General features: G+C 35.9%; 1 pseudogene; it reads left to right on the plus strand.

Moving 5' to 3' along the window:
- The first annotated feature begins 7,573 nt into the window (after positions 1-7,573).
- On the plus strand, positions 7,574-8,166 carry LOC141489924 (protein LLP homolog pseudogene; annotated as a pseudogene).
- Positions 8,167-9,272: the final 1,106 nt, after the last annotated feature.

Consider the following 9,272-nt stretch of genomic DNA (forward strand, 5'->3'; position numbering starts at 1 on the left):
GTTTCCCAGAACATTAGTGCTAAAGGGGACCTTAAATATCACCCAATCCCAGTCAGTTGATTAATCAACAAAGATGGATGAAGGGCTTTCTCTAAACTTGTCATACAAAAACAGGCAAAAACCTCTTTTCTTCCCTCAAAGAATTCAGAGTTTAATGGCAAGACAACTTCTGTAAACAACTATATATATATATGTATCTATCTATCTATCTATATATATATATATATATATATATATAAAATGTATATTGTATACACCATGTATAGACATGATCCCTTAGGTAGATGCCCCAAATGTCTATTGGTCAGATATATCCATGGAGTTATACTTGAAAATTTTTCTGCTCCCCAAAATATATCTTTTTTAAATGTGTTTTGATCCTTTTTGACTTCCATTTTTCTCATTTTTTCCCTTCTTATTTTTCTTTCTTCCTTTTTAACTCCACCCATCCCCAATCTTGGTCTCTTTAAGAATGCTTCTGGGTAGGACTAATAGTTGGGCAGCTGTGGCTGTCCTCATCATAACCTTGTGAGCTAGGCAAAGCAAATGTTATTGTCCCCATTTAATAGATGAGAAAGGTGAGGGTCAGAAATACTGAGTGAGTTCACAATGTTTACATAGACAGTAAAGTTTGAAGCCACAAGAAGAGCAATAATGATTTTGTATCAAGTATTTAAAGCTTCATTTTTGCCACCTACTCTGCTTAGTTTAGTTGATAAATCTTGGAGATATTTTCTGTGACCTGATTTGGCTCTGAAAACAAAAAAATATCATTTGTTAGGATCACATGAAAGAGAACTCAGAGAAGAGAGAAGACAAAAACAGAGAGATGAAGAGTAAAAGATTGAGGGACAAAGAAAAAGACAGACAGACAGAAAGAAGGTGGGTGGGGGAGGGAGAGAAAGAATAAGAGTGATAAAGAGGGAGACAGGGAGAGGAGACAGGAGAGAGAAAATGAGGGAGGAAGGGAGGGAAAAAGTGGAAACAGACAGAGGGACAGAGAGGAGGAGGGGTATTAGAGAGAGAGAGACTGAGAAAGGAGAAAACAAGGAGACAGAGAGGAGGAGAGAGAAAATGAAGTAGAGGAAGGGAAAGAGAAACAGAGAAGGAAAGGAGGAAGCAGAAGAGGAGAGAGATAGAGACAGAAAAACAGAGAGAGAGAGAGACAAGAGTTTAATGAATCTTGTGTCTTTGGTTCAAAGGGTAGAATTCTATTACAGCAGATCTGCTTAGTCAGAATAAGGGATAAAGGTTCAAGATTCATATTACTTAGCAATCTGCTCTTTGAAGGCCTAGACAGTAGATAATTTGCTTCACTTACAAAGCAATGCTCTGTTATTGGCACAAGCAGACAGAGAACATTGCTTATGTTAGAAATCTTACCATCTCAGAGAAGGATGTTTCACTTGAAAACACCCACTACTATCCCTGCCCTGCTGAGTAGTGTGTCCTTATTTTAACTGCAGATGATTAGACTACAAAACTGTGATGGACTTTGATACTGCTCTCCTGATGTGGTCAGCCCTGCTGATCCAACTTTTTTCCATCTCAAGCCCATTCCTTATTCTCCTTTCATCATGCTTTGGCCCAAATCCAGAGGAATAAATGCTTCATTGAAGATGTGATCAGTCTTATGCAAATTCAGAGAGGGGTTGGCCCCACCATCTTTGAGGGTTCCATCACTCTAGGGACAAGTTCATGGAGTTGATTGAGAAGGAAGTTGTACCAATTGCTACTGACTAGAATTTTAAATGCTACATTTAAGCAAAATTTGGGGGGTTTTGTGGGGAGAGGGAACTTGTATACCAGAGTCACAGATTTAAGAATCACAGATTTAAAATCAGAAGATACTTTAGAGCATGAATGTCCAACCTTTTAGCTTTTCTGTCCAACAAAACCTTGTTTTGGACTTGAATAGGACTCAATGTAACCCATATTACCAATTAATATAAGAATAAAATAAAATAATGCTGCATAAATGGACTTTGAAGGTCACACGTAGCCTAAGGGCCATGGGTTGAATATAGTTGCTTTAGAGGTCATCTAGTTCTACTATTTTTGTTATTTTTCAGATAAAGAAAAATCATTATTTCTATTTTATAGATGACAAAGTTAGGGCAGAGAGAAGTTGAGTGACTTGTCAGAATCAGACAGTAAAATTTGAAGCTAGAACCCAATGAAGCCCCCAGTGGTTGAGTGACTTGGCCAAGGACATACAAATAGTAATTAATTCTAGGATTTGAATCCATATCTTTTGGCTCCAAATCTGATATTCTTTCCACTTTCCATTCTTTCTGCTTTCCCAAACAATCCTTCTGCTACTTCTGTTCTCTTTCAAGTCTGCTTTGACTTTTGCTTTTTATTTTAACATCATTTATATAAAGCTTGGGAGGGAGGAAAAGTGAAAAAAGAACACAAGAGGATTTTTCACAATTTCCATGCTTAAGTCTGTGCTAACTCTGCACTCTCTATCTCACTAAGAATGTATCTGGACATGCTGATGACCAAGCAGCTGATGAAGGCAGGCAAAAAGGTTTTTAGATGCCATGCTGGTGGCAATGTGCTAGAACCTATGATAGTACTGTGAGGTAAATAATGCATGTGCTATTATACCAATTTTATAATTGAGACTGAGAGACTTGCCTGGGGTTACACAGACAATGACCTGGGAAACCAAGACTTGAACCTAGAAATGATGTTTAGTTGTTTTTCAGTCATGTTCAACTTTTTGTGATGCTATTTTTTTTGTCCTTAACAGACAAGGCAGTTTCTGAAAGATACTAGAGGGGTTTGCCATTTCCTTCTCTAGTTCATTTGATAGATGAGGAAAGGATGCAAACAAGGTTAAGTGACTTGCCTAGGGTCACTCAACTAGTAACTATCTGAGATTGGATTTGAACTCAGAAAGATGAATCTTCCTGACTCCAAGCCCAGTGCTCTAACCACTGCTTTATCTAGCTGACCCAAAATTAAAGGTATTTGTTTCAAATTAACCTCTGTGTGTTCAGTTCAATTCGAAGCAATGTATTTCCTTCAATCAAATGTTTATTAAAACAGCAACATTGGAGTGATGTTCAGCCTTGAAGGACTTGCTCATTCCATCAGTGCAACAATTGGGAACAATTTTGGGCTGTCTACAAAGGAGAGTTCCATCTGTACCCAGATAAGGAGCTGTGGAGTTTGAACAAAGTTCAAGGACTATTCCCTTTGATTTAGAAAAAAAAATAGATATCTTATTGTCTGATCTTGTTACCTCTGAGAATTCTGTTCTCTTTAAGGATATGATTTCTCTCTCATCACACCCAATTTGGATCAAGGTACAACATGGAAACAAAGCTATCTGTGGGGTGGGGGTGGGGGGAGGGAAGCAAGATTGGGGGGAAATTGTAAAACTCAAATAATATCTGTAATAAAAATAAATTTTAAAAAATGTTTATTAAGTGACTATTATGTAGTAGGCACTGGGGTTGGGAGATAGAACTGACACAATATATACAAGGAATGAATTTCAACTGAACCATCCAACCCCTATTACATAGTCACTCCCTTTGCCTCCAAGGAATTGTGCTTGGAAGATACCTGACTGCAGCCTGTGACCATGAAATGGAGCAAAGATAATTTAAAAGCAAGAATATCTAACCCAGTAATACTAGCCCACACATATAACATCATGTGCACACACACACACACACACACACACACACACACACACACACACACACATAGAAGAAGAAAAGAGGGAAGGAGGGAGAAAGGGGGGCAGAGAGAGAAGGAGAGACAGACAGCAGAGAGGCAGAGGCATAGAGAGAGGGAGATACAGAGACAAGACAGACATAGAGACAGAGACAGAAACAAAGACTTTGTAGTATTAAACAGTGTGCTCCAATCACAGGTTTCAGACTCAACCCTGAATCTTAAAAGATTATAGTTTTTGAATACATATTTTCATTTATATTTAATCATTACACTTTTTAAAATTTTATTTCTAACCATTGTTACAGTTTAAACATGTCTATATTTTAATGAAATAAATATCTTGTATAACTCCTAACAAATTTCATCATCTGAATGAAGCCTTTCTCCCTAAATCACAGGCCATATGTTAAATGGAGTCTTTATTATGCCATGCCAAAGCAAAAATTACCTTGGCATATTAGCACTAGAAAGTCATGAGATGATAGATTTAGAGTTGGGAAGGGACCCTGATCATTTAGTCCAGATTCTTTCTTTTACAAATGAGACAAGTGAGTCTCAGAGGGGTAGAAGCTAAAAATTGAATTTGAACCAATTCAATTGCTCTTTTCATTGTGTCCACTGCGTCCATGCAGCATCTGATCTTTGCATTTATGTGTTCACACACCAAGCCTGCTTCCATTAAAATTCAGAATTCCCCTTCTTTATTTTAGCAAGATCTTGTCCCTTTTTGGTCAGAGAACCATATACTAGGCTTACAACAATAGAAAGGAAGTCATGGAAAACTGGATAAAGAAAAGAGAAAGAAAATATTAGATATCAAACACGACCTTCAGTCTAAATTCATTCTCTCTTCTCTCTCATTCCAGGGACTGTCAGATAAGAAAAGATAAAATATTCTAACTCACTGGAAAAAAATTAATTTTCAGTGGTGTATGGCACAGTGATAGGCATGTGTCCCCTTAAAATTTCATTTAAAGTGACTTAACTGAGAAATCTTTTGGAGAGAGGTAAAGATTGCCAATGTTGACCGTTGCTTGTACTTTGAATTTAAATCACCTTCTCTGCCACACTCTCCCTAATGCAATGGGCTAGTCTTACTGCTAATCTTAAACTGGATTCAGAGGCTTATTCTATTTAACACTGAAACAACTACCCACACCTCCCTCTCATTGCTGTTCAAAATACATCGCATCTGTACCAGTATATACTATTCTTGGTCCCTAGGAATCTCAAAACCTTTGAGCATATGTTCATTTCACAATGTGACCATGTGTTAGAAGTATGATCTATAAATCTTTATAGCAATATTTTATAAGCATATGTCCATGTTGTCACTACACAGAGTCTTCCTATTTTTATAGATGAACTGTTATCAGGAGCATGGTCCTACTAAGCTATTTGGAACAAGGATGCCTCTCTCTAGGAAAAAAAAGCTTTTCTTGCCACTGTTTTTGAGAGTATCACCATCTCTGAAACTAATGTTGTATGTGTTCTTGAGAACACTTTGAATGTCATATCTAAATCTATTTCATTCAACAAGACTTATGCTACTCCTGAGGAATCTGGGTGACTGTGATGACCAAGCCCTGGTAGATAGAAATACTTGATCGGTCTATAAAGCCCCCTAGTTCTTGGTATATTTTTCCCTTAAAAGGTACCAGCAAAGACCTGACTTTAGATATCAACGTTCAATACCAGTAACTATACTATACTCCCTAACTGTGCTCCATAAATGCATCCTTTGTTCCAATTTCTCCAAAAGCAAATAAAACCTGGTTGGGAAGCAATATTCATCTTAACAACCACCAAGTATTATTCAGACATAATGCGACCACTCCTGAACAGCTTCAAAAGCATGATACCCAGTTCCAAGCCTGGCACGGAAAGGCCTCCAATTAGAGAAGGAGTTTTGCCTATATAAGGCTGTCTTGATCTGTCCCTTAATTTACAGGAAGTTGTTAGTCCATACAAATGCTATTTTTAAGCTTGGTGATATTTTAATCATACCCTAATCTGTATTTTTCATACTTCCAGGCGCTGTGTCCACAAACATTAAGCAAAAGGCAATAGAAACAATTCCGGTTGCAGGAAGTCAAGAGCCCACCCACAGACACCTGCTGCAACTTAACTTGCAAGACAATGCATGGATGTGGTTTGAGACCAAGAGCAAAGAAAGTTTTTTTTGCCAAAGCAATGGCCAAGTAAAATTCCATACTCAGTAATGGCTCATTCATGCTAACATGCATATTGCTATGGAAGGTGACTATGATCTCAATTATAATCTCCTTAGGTAGCTTTGAAAAATAGTATGATGTTCTGACATATAGCTGAGACCAAGTTGGATTTATTTTTTTTCTTTCCCATATTTTGGAAGAAAAAAATTTCAGTTTTGCGTCAAATATACTTTAGTGAATATAAATAACTATATTCTGTCTTAAGACCCGCCAAACTCATGATTTAACATGGGCGCAGTTCTTTTTCAGACAAAGTTCTATATAAGATTTCCATGACACAAGCAACTGCACTCAAAGAAGATTTTGACCCAGCAGTTTGACCAATTTGACTCAGCCTAAGAGTGTATGTAGAATTGTCTGTCACTGTGGATTTATACAGATGCTGTAAAAAGCAAACAACAACATAGCAGCAAAAACAAATTTTCATTTTCTACCATTAGTAGTCACATAATGTAGATTAATCCTTGCCACCAACTGAGCCATAAAGTTCTTGTAATCTATTCTGAAATGAATTTTATACATGATAGCCTTTAAGGAACTCGGCACCACAAAACAATATATTTAAATGCACTTGGAAAATGATGGAGTGTATTTTTAGATTGTAGAAGAGATTTTCAAAAAATATATTAGTATAGTGTATTTGGGGCTAAGAGACAATACAAATTGGTTGGTCACTAAGAGTATACTTAAGAAAATACTTTCTTTTGCATCCTTAGTACTTAGTATGGAACATTTACTAGTAGGCTTTAATCAATACTAGTAGACTTGATTTGAATCAGATTGCTAAGAAGATATAATCTTAGTGTGATGATTCTATTTCTTCTACACATGGGTCCTTTTCCTCTTGCTGTGATCTCTTTTGTGGTATAGATTTAATGGTGGTATTAGCTGTTTTGCACAGTTTAGTAAATTTTGATGCATAATTCTAAATTAATAGAAGCCATTTTGTGGTAAGAAACCCTCCTTCAACCTGTTCTCCTCAAATCAGAACAAAGCATTGTCAAACACAGCAGAAACAGAATAGAATATTGAGGGCAAGGTCTAACTTTCTTCTTTTTGTACCATTAGCTCATTAGCCTTTAGTGCAATCTTTCACAAAGAAGGCAATAAATAAATGTTTATTGATTGATGTACAAAATTATTCATAGCAACCAAAAACTGGAAATTAAGGTAGCATCCTCCTATTAGAGAATGGCTAAGCAAATTATGGCATATGAATGGATGAATATTATTATGTCCTAAGAAATTATGAAATAGTTTCTGAGGAAACTAAGATCTATGAATTGATAGAGTGAAGCAAGGAGAACTAGGAGAATAATTTATACAATGAAAACATTATTAAGAAAAAACTTAGAAAGACTATAGTACTCTAATCAATGCAATGATAAACTATATTTATAGAAGCATGAAGATGAATCCTTTCATTCACCTCCTGCCAGAGTGGCAATGGACTTAAAATGCAGACTGAGATATGACTCTTTGCATAGAGACAATGTAGGGATTTGTTTTTCTGGATATTCAATATTTTCTTTGGAGTTTTTTTTCTTCTTTTTTTTAACTGCTCATTTGAAGTAAGGTAGTGAAAGGGAATTTGATAAATACTTGCTTTGAAAAATGACTTGAATTAACCCTTTTTTGAAATGCTTTTCACATCAGACTAATTTTTTTAGCCCTGCAATATAAATTCATTTTGCCTTTAAGAACTTATTGATAGGCCGTGGGCTCCGAGGACCACGAGTTCCAGGCAAAAATGGCAAAAAGCTTATGGAGTAAGTGGAAAAGGAAGATGCGTGCAGAAAAGAGAAAGAAAAATGCACCAAAGGAACTTAGTCGCCTAAAAAGTATACTTAAAATAGATGGTGATGTTTTAATGGAAGAGGTAAAAGACATAGCTACCGTGGTAGCACCTGGAAAAATCAAAGAGAAAACAGACTGTGTGGGGAAAGATCAAGAGGGTGAATCAAAAATGGATGTGGATACTAAAAGAAACAAAAAGAGTCTTTTAGATGAACATGGACAGTACCCAGTTTGGATGCATCCGAGACAAAGGAAAAAATTAAAGGCAAAACAGGGGAAAGGGGAAAAACAAAGTGAAGGCAGCAAAAGCAACAAAAGGTCTGGCCTGGTAGAGTCTTAAATAGGCCTGGAAAAATAATCGCACGGACATATTTGTTCAGAATATATACTTTGAATGGAAATCATTTGTTTCCATATTTTGCCTTCAACAGTTACTTCAACTGAAACACAAAATATCTATCTTCCAGAGTTTATTTGGGTTTTTTTTGTTATTAAATATTCTTTTTGTTTGATCACTGTTTGTTGCACCAAACTTTTGTCTAACTTAATCTGTTGCAGCAATTTTCAGCAAATGAACTATGTAATCATTACATGTTCCTGAACTTCTGGGAAATATTTTTGATGAAGATATAACATAGGCTGTTATCAAATTTTAACTAGCCCCACCCTGATAGAAAAAGGTGTTATCTTTTTATGTTCCTACAATTTTATTGTTTTTGCTCCATAAAGAAAAATAAAGAAAATTATATTTTGTGTTTAAAAAAAAAACTTATTGCTAGCCTAGCCTCCATATTATCAAACAACTGTCTGCCATTCAGTGTCTTCCTTATCATTCCATGACATTCTGTCTGATTATGTTGTGTATTATTGATAAATTAAATATATAGAATATCTACCTAAGATTCCATATTTATTGATACAAGAAAAGGTCACTCCCCTTCTCAAGAAGTTTCAGTGGTTCACACTTGCCTCAAGGATAAAATACAAATTATTCCATTGGGCTTCAATCTGTCTCTCCAGGTTGATTACACATGATTTCCTGTTTTTACTCTCTGATTCAACCAAAATGTAACCTGTCCATGATATTCTACATTCACACTTTTTGCCTTTGTATAGTCTGTCCCCCTTGGAATATTTTCCCTCCTCATCTTTGCATCTTGGAACTTCTAATTCCCTTTAAGGCTTATTTCAGGTTTGAGTTCCTCTAGGAGGAGATTCCTTATTCTCCCCAAACATTAGTACTCACCTTAATTACACTGAATCTTATTTTTTCACATATACTTATGTTTAATTAGCTATATACTTGTGGTAGTCAATTCCAGTATGCTCTTTGAGATTAGGAACTATTTCAATTTTGTCATTGTGTCCTCAGTAATTGCTACACTGTCTGACATGTAGATATCTTTTTGATAAATAATTTTTAGGTTTCCTAGTATATAGATATAGACATGCACACACATGCATAAGTATACATATGTGTGTAAATACATACATGCACATATAGTCCTGCAAACATTCATTGACAATGCAAATGTCTACAGGAGT

This window comes from Macrotis lagotis, chromosome 5 (assembly GCF_037893015.1).
Source record: "Macrotis lagotis isolate mMagLag1 chromosome 5, bilby.v1.9.chrom.fasta, whole genome shotgun sequence".
Classification (NCBI taxonomy): Eukaryota; Metazoa; Chordata; class Mammalia; order Peramelemorphia; family Peramelidae; genus Macrotis; species Macrotis lagotis.